The sequence below is a fragment of the Cetorhinus maximus genome, chromosome 4 (assembly GCF_964194155.1).
Source record: "Cetorhinus maximus chromosome 4, sCetMax3.hap1.1, whole genome shotgun sequence".
NCBI lineage: Eukaryota > Metazoa > Chordata > Chondrichthyes > Lamniformes > Cetorhinidae > Cetorhinus > Cetorhinus maximus.
The window spans coordinates 175,227,307-175,240,472 of record NC_135882.1 but is presented as its reverse complement, the minus strand read 5'-3'; positions in this window follow the sequence as shown (position 1 = coordinate 175,240,472).

Below are 13,166 nucleotides of genomic sequence, written 5' to 3'. Positions count from 1 at the left end.
AGCCCCTTATTTTTAAACCCCTAGTTCTAGATTCTTCCACTAGAGAAGACATCCTCTCCACATCCACCCTGTCAAGACCCCTCAAGATCTTATACGAGTCAATCAAGTCACCTCTTACTTTTCTAAACTCCAGTGGATACAAGCCTAGTCTATCCAACATTTCCTCCTAAGACAAACCACCCATTCCAGGTATTAGTCTGGTAAACCTTCTCTGAACTGCTTCCAATGCGTTTACATCCTTCCTTAAATAAGGTGACCAATACTGTACACAATGCTCTAAATATATTCTCACCAATGCCCTGTATAACTGAAGCATAACCTCCCTACTTTTGTATTCAATTCCACTCACAATAAATGATAACATTCTATTAGCTTCCCTAATTACTCACTGTATCTACACACTAGCCTTTTGTGACTCATGCACTAGGACACCCAGGTCCCTCTGCATCTCAGAGCTCTGCAGTCTCTCACCATTTAGATAATAAGCTTCCTTTTTATTCTTCCTGCCAAAATGAACAATTTCACATTTTCCCACATTATACTCTGTCTGCCAGATCTTTGCCCACTCACTTAACCTATCTATACATTTTTGTAGTCTCCTTATGTCCTCTTTACAACTTACTTTCCTACCTATCTTTGTGTCATCAGCAAACTTGGCAACCATCCCATCATTCAAGTCATTTATTATAAATTGTAAACAGTTGAGGTCCCAGCACTGATCCCTGTGGCACACCACTCGTTACATCTTGCCAATCTGAAAAAGACCCATTTATGCCAACTCTCTGCTTCTTCTTAGCCAGCCAATTTGCTATTCATGTCAATATGTTACCCCGTACACCATGAGCTTTTATTTTCCACAATAACCTTTGATGTGGCACCTTATCAAATGCCTTCTGGAAATCTAAGTACAGGACATGGAGGTCATGCCTGACAAATCTGTTAGAATTCTTTGAGGAGGTAACGAGTAGGTTAGACAAAGGAGAGCCAATGGATGTTATCTACTTGGACTTCCAGAAGGCCTTTGACAAGGTGCCGCACTGGAGGCTGCTCAGTAAGATAAGAGCCCATGGTGTTAGAGGCAAGGTACTAGCATGGATAGAAGATTGGCTGTCTGGCAGGAGGCAGAGAGTCGGGATAAGGGGATCCTTCTCAGGATGGCGGCCGGTGACTAGTGGAGTTGCGCAGGGTTCAGTGTTGGGACCACAACTTTTCACTTTATACATTAATGATCTAGATGAAGGAACTGAGGGCATCCTGGCTAAGTTTGCAGATGATACAAAGATAGGTGGAGGGACAGGTAGTATTGAGGAGGCGGGGAGGCTGCAGAAGGATTTGGACAGGTTAGGAGAATGGGCAAAGAAGTGGCAGATGGAATACAACGTGGGCAATTGTGAGGTCATGCACTTTGGTAGGAAGAATAGAGGCATAGACTATTTTCTAAATGGGGAGAGAATTCAGAAATCTGGAGTGCAAAGGGACTCGGGAGTCCTAGTCCAGGATTCTGTTAAGGTTAACTTGCAGGTTGAGTCAGTAGTTAGGAAGGCAAATGCAATGTTGGCATTTATTTCAAGAGGACTAGAATATAAAAGCAGGGATGTGCTGCTGAGGCTTTATAAGGCTCTGGTCAGACCACATTTAGAATATTGTGAGCAATTTTGGGCCCTGTATCTCAGGAAGGATGTTCTGGGCCTGGAAAGGGTCCAGAGGAGGTTCACAAGAACGATCCCAGGAATGAAAGGCTTAACATATGAGGAACGTTTGAGGACTTTGGGTCTATACTTGATGGAGTTTAGAAGGATGAGGGGGGATCTGATTGAAACTTACAAAATACTAAAAGGCCTGGATAGAGTGGACGTGGGGAAGATGTTTCCATTAGTAGGAGAGACTAGGACCCGAGGGCACAGCCTCAGAGTAAAGGGAAGACCTTTTAGAACAGAGATGAGGAGAAACTTCTTTAGCCAGAGAGTGATGAATCTATGGAATTCATTGCCACAGAAGGCTGTGGAGGCCAGGTCATTGAGTGTATTTAAGACGGAGATAGATAGGTTCTTGATTGGTAAGGGGATCATAGGTTACAGGGAGAAGGCGGGAGAATGGGGTTGAGAAACTTATCAGCCATGATTGAATGACGGAGCAGACTCGATGGGCCGAATGGCCTAATTTCTGCTCCTATGTCTTATGGTCTTATAGGACATCCACCGGTTCCCCTTTATCCACAGCACATGTTACTTCCTCAAAGAACTCCAATAAGTTGATTAAACACGATTTTCCTTTCACAAAACCATGTTGACTCTGCCTGATGACCTTAAGCTTATCCAAGTGCCCTGCTATAACTTCTTTAATAATAGCTTCTAACAATTTCCCTACCACAGATGAAGCTAACTGGTCTGTAGTTTCCCGCTTTCTGCCTCCCTCCCTTTTTGAATAATGGAGTTACATTTGCTACTTTCCAATCTAATGGGACCTTCCCTGAATCTAGGGTGTTTTGGAAAATTAAAACCAATGCATCAACTATCTCACTCGACACTTCTTTTAAAACCCTAGGGTAAAGTCTTTCAGGACATGGATTCCTGTCAGCCTGCTAGTAAAATGAGTGTGATAAAGACCTGTGCGTAATTACCTTTGGCCCTGCCATTTAATTTTTGTATTCTTTACATTTAATTATTTTTAGTTCTCAATAATATAAATAGAAATACAAACGTACAAACACATGAATTAAGAGCAGGAGTAGGCAACTCGACCCCTCGAGCCTGCTTCACCATTCAATAAGATCATGGTTAATCTGATTGCAACCTCCCACCTACCCCCAGTAAGCTTTCACTGCATTGTTTATCAAGAATCTATCTAGCTCTGCCTTAGAAATATACGTGGAAGTTACAAAACAGAAACACGTTCCCAACCTGTCCAACTAACCTATGTTAACGAAAGAACTTTATTTTTTATTCATCTCATGCGATGTGGGCATCGCTGACCAGGCCAGCATTTATTGCCCATCCCTAATTGCCCCTTGAGAAGGTGGTGGTGAGCTGCCTTCTTGAGCCGCTGCAGTCCATGTGGTGTAGGTACACCCACAGTGCTGTTAGGGAGGGAGTTCCAGGATTTTGACCCAGCGACAGTGAAGGAACGGTGATATATTTCCAAGTCAGGATGGTGAGTGACTAGGAGGGGAACTTGCATGCAGTGATGTTCCCATGTATCTGCTGCCCTTGTCCTTCTAGATTGTAGTGGTCGTGGGTTTGGAAGGTGCTGTCTAGGGAGCCTTGGCGAATTCCTGCATTTGCATTTCTATAGCACCTTCCACAACTTCAAAACACTTGACAGCCAGTGAAGTACTTTTGAAGTATAACCACTGTAGTAGTGTAGGAAACACAGCAGCCAATTTGCACACAGCAAGCTCCCAAAAACCGCAATGTGATATTCATTCGTTTCATGATATTAATCGAAGGATGACTATTGGTCCCAGAACACTAGGGAGAACTCCCCAGCTCTCCTTTGAAATAGCGGCCGTGGGAATCTTTTACTTCCACCCGAGAGGGCAGACGGGGCCTCTGTTCGATGTCTCATCTAAAAGACAGGGTTGGTGCTCACTGCGTATGTGAGTAAATGTTTTAAATCACATTCACTGCTCTGTTCCCACAATCTATCAACCGCTTCCCCTTCGTCTATCCCTAAATTAATCTCAATGGTCACTTTGTTTTTACCTCAACAAATAACACTGGAAGCAAATCCTGTAATCTAAATTCTCTGTGTGTGGAACTTTCTCCTACCCCCGCTGTTCTTGTATATCCTAGCTTTCCATTGCCCCACTCTTGGCCGCTGTGTCTTAAGCAACCTGAGCCCCAAGCTTTGGAATCCCCTCCTTAAACTCCTCCCCGTCTCTCAGCTCCTTTAAGAGGTAACTAAAACCCACATCTTTGATCAAGCTTTTGGTCGCCAGTCCAATAACTCCGTCGCCATGACAGCCTACTTCCATCTCATCTCGGTTACAAATGTTGTTTGACGGCATTCCAGTGAAGCTAATGTGTTACTCCATGAAAGGTACTATATGAATGAAAGTTGCGGTTGTATAAATTTGAGGATTTTGGAATGGTCAGCTTACTCTGATGGAAAAGCAGACACCTGTTCTTGAGAAGGATTATAAGCTTAAACAATAAATATACATTTCCCGAGCATTTGCTGAAAAGTGGGGCATGTAGCTGAAACTTTTTCCCCTGCACTCATCAGGACAAATGCAAGAATACTAAATTTCAAGCAATCACAACAATTTACGCTACAGGAGGAAAGGCTGCTGATTGGTTGGCAAGTCAACTCTGATTGGCTGAGGTGATGCTATGAAGAAAGCAACGGGGAACTACAGGCTCCCCAAAAGGGAACTATAGGCGACCCAGGAGCTTGAGGAGCCTATAATTCCCCTTGCTTTCTCCATAGCAATGTCGCTACCAATCAGAGTTGACTTGCTAACCAACCAGCACCCTTTTCTCCTGTGGTATAAATTGTTGTGATTGTTTGAAATTTGGTATTCTGGTGTTTGTCATGGTGAGCGTATGATGAAAAGCTTCAGCTACATGTCTCTCTTTTCAGTGAAATTCATGTCAGTAATTTGCCCTATACAAAATGTTTTTGTTGAGGGGTTTAATTGCCAATTTTCTTCTCAAGTTAAGAACGTTGGAACAGGGAGAGGCCATTCAACCCCTCAATCCTGTTCCATCATTCAATGAGTATGTTTAATCTGTAGTTAAGGAATGAGAAAGACTTGCTTTTCATGATCACTGGGTGTCTCAAAGCCAGTGAGGTATTTTTGTAGTGTAGTCACTGTTGTAATGTAGGAAATGCGGAAGCCAATTTGCACACAGCAAGCTCCCACAAACAGCAATGCGATAATGACCAGACAACCTGTTCTTTGTGATATTGGTTGAGGGATAAATATTGGCCAGGACACCGGGGATAACTCTTTAAAATAGTGCCTTGGGACCTTTTACATCCACTTGAGCAGGCAGGTGGGGGTCATCAGTTTAACACCTCATCTGAAAGATGTGCCGTCTCCGACAATGCAGCTCTCCCTCAGTACTGCACTGAAGAGTCAGCCTTGATTTTTGTGCTGAAATCCCTGTTAGAAGAATTTCAAAATGACTTGTCCATTAGTTTGACTTGATTAACTCTCTGGAATCTCTTTCTCCTCACACCATATAAAGTTGCTGAATACATCATCCAAAATGCTTAGTTTTGTTACAAATTCTGGCTGTGAGTGTACTTGCGTGGTTGTTTAGCCAATTTTAAGATGTTAACGGGGCTATATAAATACAAGTTGTTGCTGTTTTATATCTCGCAACATCTAACCTTGTAACCTTGGTCCCATTGTTTGTCACACCTCAACTATAGGAAACACTCTGTTCTTGGCTGTGACCTACATTTGCCTGGAGTATACAGCGACTTCAGCTGCTAATTGGTTGCTGTTGGCTGTAATTTGCCCAGACAGCCTGGTTTACAAACCAGACCGAACAGTCTGGTAGCAAATGCCATTTATTCCCCATGAGGAACTCCACTTTGCACCAGGTTGTAGTTAGTTGACACTTGCTCTTCATTAAGCAAAGGCTGATGATATTTCATTCCGGGAAGGACCTGAGCAAAATAGCTGCAATGTTTTTAACACAAATGACAATTCAAGCTTACAAAAATTTGCATTTGCATAGCATCTGTAACTAAGTTAAAACCTTCGAAAGATGGAACTTTAAAAAGTACCATCTGTACTGACCCTCCATGAGGAACAATGTATAGTTTTTAAGTTGAATTTATATATATATAAAATATAGATGTATTTTTGTGTTAAAGAAGGTGGAGTGGTTCCAGTTTCATGTATGTTTGGTTTATGAGCATTGGTGCCTAGAAGTCTGGACAGGCCTGTGGCTGAAAGGTCAATCTTTAGGGTTTGTTTACATATATATATACGTTTTTAATGAGGTTTTACAACTCCTGAGGTTCAAGAGATGGGTTGAAGGGGTTGAGAGTTCAGGAATTCAGAAGCAAAGTGGAAAAGTCTACTGTTGCCTAGCGACCGTGGTAAGATGACACTGAGCGGAGAGGCAGTTTGAGTCAGTGTGTGTCAGGCAGGGAAGACAGGGTTCTGCAGCTCTGTGAGAGGAAGAATTGCAAGGCTAGTGGGACAGTCACTAATTGAGTAGTCCGCTATAGGACTCAGTAATGTGATCAGTTTAGTGGTGTTGCTACTGAAACAGTGAGTTTAGAGTGCGTTTTTTGGGGGCCTCGGGGAGAGATACGAGTTGGGTGAGAAGCATCAAGTGAATGTTCAAAAATTCACCCGAAGAAAACCGTTTGCACGTGTGCCAGTCCCAAGCAAGGAGCCTTTGTGTCGAGCTAGTAGTAACTCTTCAATAGTTTGTGTGTCTGTAAAGATATTGCTGGGTAAAGGAATATTGGGAAATTGAATCATCTTGTTGTGTTTATATTGAGATCGATCTATCCAACCTTTTTGTCTGGTGTAATATCGCTCACTTTTCTTGTTTTAATAAATGTTTTATTCTTTGTATTGAAAGTTCATCAACTGACTCCTGTGAACTTGTTCAGTAACTTTACTCTGCGGTTTCTAAAAAATAAAATTAGGATCTATCAAGCCAAGTTTCACACTGCAATCTGACTTATCCAGTATTAACATTAGCTGGGATTGAAACGCCCTCTGACAGTGCAGCACTCCCTCAGTACTGACCCTCCGACAGTGCAGCACTCCCTCAGTACTGACCCTCCGACAGTGCAGCATTCCCTCAGTACTGACCCTCTGACAGTGCAGTACTCCCTCAGTACCGACCCTCCGACAGTGCAGCACTCCCTCAGTGCTGACCCTCCGACAATGCAGCATTCCCTCAGTACTGACCCTCCGACAGTGCAGCACTCCCTCAGTACTGACCATCCGACAGTGCAGCACTCCCTCAGTACTGACCCTCCGACAGTGCAGCACTCCCTCAGTACTGACCTTCCGACAGTGCAGCACTCCCTCAGTACTGACCCCCCGACAGTGCAGCACTCCCTCAGCACTGACCCTCCGACAGTGCAGCACTCCCTCAGTACTGACCCTCTGACAGTGCAGCACTCCCTCAGCACTGACCCTCCGACAGTGCAGTACTCCCTCAGTACTGACCCTCCGACAGTGCAGCACTCCCTCAGTACTGACCCTCCGACAGTGCAGTACTCCCTCAGCACTGGCCCTCCGACAGTGCTGCACTCCCTCAATACCGACCCTCCGACAGTGCTGCACTCCCTCAGCACTGCACTGGATTTTTGTGCTAAAGTCCTGGATTGGAACTTGAACACAAGGTGAATAAATGCTTGGTCGAAGAGGTAAGCTTTAAAGAGTTCCCTTAAGATAAGAGAGTGAGGTAGAGGGTTGGAGAGGATCAGGGAGGAATTTCCAGATGAAGACTTAGCAATTGAAGACACATCTGCCAATGATGGAGGGATGAAAATTCGAGTTGCAGCAGAGGCCAGAATTGAAGGAGCACAGAGATCTTAGATGGTTGCTGGTGGTTGTAGGGATAGGGAGGGGCCGGGGGGGATCTTGAAAACTGGGATGAAAATTATAAAACCGTGATGCCAGACTGGGGACTAATGTCGGCTAGTGAGCACAGGAGTAAAGTGGGAACAATTGGTGTGAGTTACCAGTCTGGGCAGCAGAGTTTTGGATGAGCACAGGTTTATGGAGGCTGGAGGGAGATAACAAGGCCATGTTGGATATGTGGTCAGAAACCTATTTAAAATATTCTGAAGGAATCATGTTTGCTGGTGCACTGAACTCATGACAGTTACATTCACCAGGTACTGGAAACAGCAAAGGCCAGGGACCTGACTCCATCCCTGTAATAGTATTGAAGACTTGCTCTCCAGAACTAGCCACGCCCCAACATCCTGGGGTCACCATTGACCAGAAACTGAACTGGACTAGCCATATAAATACTGTGGCTACAAGAACAGGTCAGAGGCTAGGAATCCTGTGGCGAGTAACCCACCTCCTGACTCCCCAAAGCCTGTCCACTACCTACAAGGCACAAGTCAGGAGTGTGATGGAATACTCTCCACTTACCTGGATGAGTGCAGCGCCCACAATACTCAAGAAGCCTGACACCGTCCAGGACAAAGCAGCCTGCTTGATTGGCACCCCATCCACAAACATTCACTCCCTCCATCACCAACGCACAGTAGCAGCAGTGTGTACCATCTACAAGATGCACTGCAGGAATTCACCAAGGCTCCTTAGACAGCACCTTCCAAACCCACGACCACTACCATCTAGAAGGACAAGGGCAGCAGATAGATGGGAACGCCAGCACCTGGAAGTTCCCCTCCAAGTCGCTCACCATCCTGACTTGGAAATATATCGCCGTTCCTTCACTGTCGCTGGGTCAAAGCCCTGGAACTCCCTCCCTAACAGCACTGTGGGTGTACCTACACCACATGGACTGTAGCGGTTTAAGAAGGCAGCTCACCACCACCTTCTCAAGGGGCAAGTAGGGATGGGCAATAAATGCTGACCTAGCCAGCGAAGCCCACATCCCGTGAACGAATGAAAAAAAAACACCACCCAAACTCTTTGAAAAATGAAAGGACAGAACAATAATATTGATCACAATCTCAGAAAGCCTTCCATGAAGAAAAGAGACCTGGAAAGATTAAAACTTTAAACTTTTGTTGTGTCATCTTATTTCTGGATTATCAGACTGTAACTGTGAACCTCTGTCAGATAGCTGGTAAATCTTTCAAATCAGTAATCAGTAGGCAGATTCCTCTGAAGGAAGCAATAACCTTAATTAAGTGTGCATATGTTTCTTCAGATGTATTTCAATATTACAATACACTTTGCTTTCTTTGGGATTTATTTTTGGATGCTCTCCAATCTCAGTATTTGCAAAGGCAGTTCTTGAGGATGCAGGAATCTAATCTTAATATCACAAGAGGGACTCGTTCGCCCCTTGTTGATCAGCTCAACAGAGATGCATCTTTTCTATAAATCTTGTCCCCCCTCCTCCAACCCCCACATCACCAAACCTGTTTCTTTTTCTCGGAAGTTTATTTTAGAAAATATTTTCACACACACACGCTTCTCCCCCCCACTCTCGACTTTGAGGAAAAGAGGTGGAAGGATCCCTGAGGGGATTATCAGCTTGGTGACCCACACCATGAACCGTCCATGGCCAATAAGTCCTGGTGTAAGATTTGAACCTGGGGGTCTGGCCTCTAGGTAGGGATGCCACCACTACACCACTTGACCTCCTTCTGATCTGTAACATAGATGAATATTAAGGTCCCTCATCTCGGGGTCTCACTGATCTTATTCTGCTAGTATGCATTCTGGATCAACGCCAAGATGCCAAGTTCGACGCTGACTATGATCTATATGTTGATCTGATCTCATCAGCAAGGGTGGACTCATCGTTAAGCTTCAGTAATCCTATATCTCCGGCCCTGGCTTAGTCCCTCTGCTGCCTCATCCATCCCTTTGTAAACTCCAGACTCAAGCATTCCAGCGTTCTCCTGGCAGATCTCTCGCTTTCTACCCTCCGTTAACTTCAGCTGACTGGCTGCCCCGCATCCTAACTCAGACCGAGCACCGTTCACCCATCACCCCACTGTTCTCACTGACCTACATTGGTCCCTGGTCCGGCAAAGCCTCGATTTTAAAATTCCCAAACTTGTTTTCCAATCCGCCCCCATGATCTCGCCCCTCCCTATCTCTGTAACCTCCTCCAGCCCCACAACCCTCTGAGATATCTGTGCTCCTCCAATTCTCGCCGTTTTTGCATTGCCAAGTTGTGTCGCTCTAATATTGGCGTCCTTGCCTCTAGTTGCCTGGTCCCTATGCTCTGCAATTCCATCTCACTTTCCTCCTGTAAGAACCTTCTTAAAACCTGCCCCTTTGACCAAGCTTTTGGTCACCTGCCCTAATATCTCCTTATGTGCCTTGGTGTCAAGTTTTGTTTAAGAAGGCTCCTGTGAAGTGCCTTGGGGAATTTAATGACCTTAAAGATGTTAAATAAATGTGGGTGTTGTTATTGTTTGCTTATGAACATGGGACACTAGGATTTGGCCCCATTCCTGATCGTTATGCAGCAACTCTGACTGAAAGTGCCCACGCTTAATTGTTGGCTGAATATAGAGTTTGCTTTGGAAGTGATTCTTCTGCAGTTCAATATCCTGTTGCACTCACTGTCAAGATATGCGCATGATGTGGGAAATATATTGGAGGATATTTTGTGTGCTCACACTGAAGGTTTGTGTTTTCTTGTCCCGGAGGTTTATTTTGGATAATATTTTGGGGGGTTCAGTGAAGATGAAGAAAGACGGGACAATCCAGCTCTGTTGACCAAGGTGGTTAAATGGCCAAAAGCAAAACACTGTGGATGCTGGAAATCTGAAACAAAAACAGAAAATGCTGGAAAAACTCAGCAGGTCTGACAGCATCTGTGGAGAGAGAAACAGAGTTAACGTTTCGAGTCCGTATGGCTCTGAAGAAGAGTGACACGGACTCAAAACGTTAACTCTGTCCTTCTCCCCACAGATGTGGTTAAGTGGCTGCCCCGTTCACTCAGACCCCATGGCACTGTTGGAGGTGCCAACTTTCTGATGCCCTCTCGGGTGGGCATAAAAATCCCATGATGACTATTTTGGTGAAGAGTGGGGGAGTTCTCCCCGGTGTCCTGGGCAATATTTACCCCTTTCCCAATGCCACTAAGAAACAGATTATCCAGTCATGTATCTCATATCGGTTTGTGGGAGCTTGCTGTGCGCATTTCCTTACGGCATAACAGTGACTCATTCCAGCGAGGCTTCCAGAGAGGGACGGGAGATCAGGCATAATAAGGCTCGAGTAACCACAAGAGATGTTGTAGCATAGACCAGCGGCATTGTAGAACCCTGGAATAACCCTGTCGAACATTGCAGGCCAGTGTCTCCCAGGATTGTTGTGGTATTCCGCATCACATTGCCATGATGACGATGTTGTTTCCCAAACCTGAAGATTAACTATTAGAATGGTGAGGTATAACCTTAAAAACAGAGCCAGGCCACTCAGGGGGTTGATGTCAGGAAGCACTCCTTCACACAAAGGGGAGTGGAAATCTGGAACTCCCTTCCCCAAAAAACTCTTGAGGCTGGGTGTTTGGCGGGGGGGGCAGGGGGGTGGTGGATGGGAGGAGGGGCCACGGTCAACTGAAAATGTCCAAACTGAGATTGATTGATTTTCGTTGGGTGAGGAGATTAAGAATTGTGGAATGAAGGCAGGTAGATGGAACGATGACATGGATCAACCGTGGTCTAATTGAATGGCGGAACGGGCTTGAGGGGCTGAATGGCCTCCCCCTGTTCCTCTGTCCCTTCCTATGCTAACGAGGGGGGAACCAGCTGTTGTTTCCACAGTACAGGTTGGACAAACAGAAAGGAATGGAATTGGAAGTGGAGAGCCAGTTGCCCGGGCATTGCTGATAGATCAGTGCTCCCAACAGAATTGAAGCTTTGACTTACCAAGATTGAGGCACTTTGCACCTTCTTGGTCTTCATCCTTCTGACTCTCACAAAGGCCTGACTCTCCAAGACTTTTCCACCTGCCTTTCCCCGTCCATCATTTGTTTGTCTCTTTGGAATTTCTGTCCTGGACTGGTAGTAATGGCTTTCGTAAACCCATCTAATCAGGAACTGGAGGGTTGCCAGATGGGAAACTCAAACCAAGTATCACATAAAGATTTTTAAAAATTCATTCACGGGATGTGAGCTTCGCTGGCTGGGCCAGCATTTATTGCCCATCCCTAGTTGCCCTTGAGAAGGTGGTGGTGAGCTGCCTTCTTGAACCGCTGCAGTGCATGTGGTGTAGGTACACCCACAGTGCTGTTAGGGAGGGAGTTCCAGGATTTTGACCCAGCGACAGTGAAGGAACGGCGATATATTTCCAAGTCAGGATGGAGAGTGACTTGGAGGGGAGCTTCCAGGTGGTGGTGTTCCCATGTTCTGCTTCCTTTGTCCTTCTAGATGGTAGTGGTAGTGGGTTTGGAAAGTGTTCTCCAGAGAGCCCGAATGGGCTGGATGGGCTGAACGGCCTCTTTCGGTGTCATCACGATTCTGTGACGCTATAACAACATCTGGAGAAAAGCAGCTGAACAGCTAAAGCTCCCTGTTCTTCAGCAAGGGTGAGAAAGAGTTAAGCAGCCAATAAATAGGGAATAGAAAGAATGACTTTCATTTGTTACTTAAGGCCCAAATGGAGGCTGCTCCATTGGCTGTTAAGTCCTTTGGGATGTCCTGTGCTCACGAAAGGTGCTATAGAAATCTAAGTCTTCATTTCTACATTCTACATATAGCGCCTTTCACCATCTCAGGGTGCCCTGAAGTGCTTAACATGATCTTTCTCGTGTCATTTACTGTTTTCTTTACACTGCTGTAATGTGAGAAACGTGGCAGCTGATTTGTGCACAGCAAGATCCCATTAACAGCAATGTGATCAAAGGCCAGATAATTGTTCTTACTGACCTTGGTTGAGGGGGTAAACATTGGCTGGGACACTGGAGAGAACTCCCCGCCTACCCCACCCCCCACCCCCCAACCCTCGCCCACCCCCCCCACCCCCACCCACACCCCCACCCCCACCCCCACTCCGCCAACCCGCTCTTTTCAAAACAGCCCGACAGCGGCACCTTTCGCGAGAGAGCAGACAGGGACCTCGTTACCAATGCCTCCTCTGAAAGACGGCAGTGCAGCAGCCCCTCGGCGCTGACTTTGGGGAGCGTCGGCCCGGACGGATGGGCTCTCGCTCCGGAGTGAAGCCAGCACGTTGCATTTGCTGAGGAAGGGGTGGGAGCTGGTAGGAGCCTCGCCGTTTGGAGCCTGGGGGGAGTACAGGAATCAGACAACAGGACGTTGCGATGGATCCCGATTTCAAAGCACTCTGGCCACCTGCGTCCTTTTCCGCTGGCGCCTCAGGTTTAAGTGTGATTAATAAAACAAATGAACAATTTTATCTGCTGAACAATGACCGGGGGACAATCGAAGGGGCGTCAAATCCTCTTTTCAGGGTTTATTCTTTGATTGAGCGCTCAGTTTTCTTCCAACACAGCACTTCATTCCACGTCATGGGTCCCACGCGCCACACAAATGCCATCCCATGTGTGACTGCA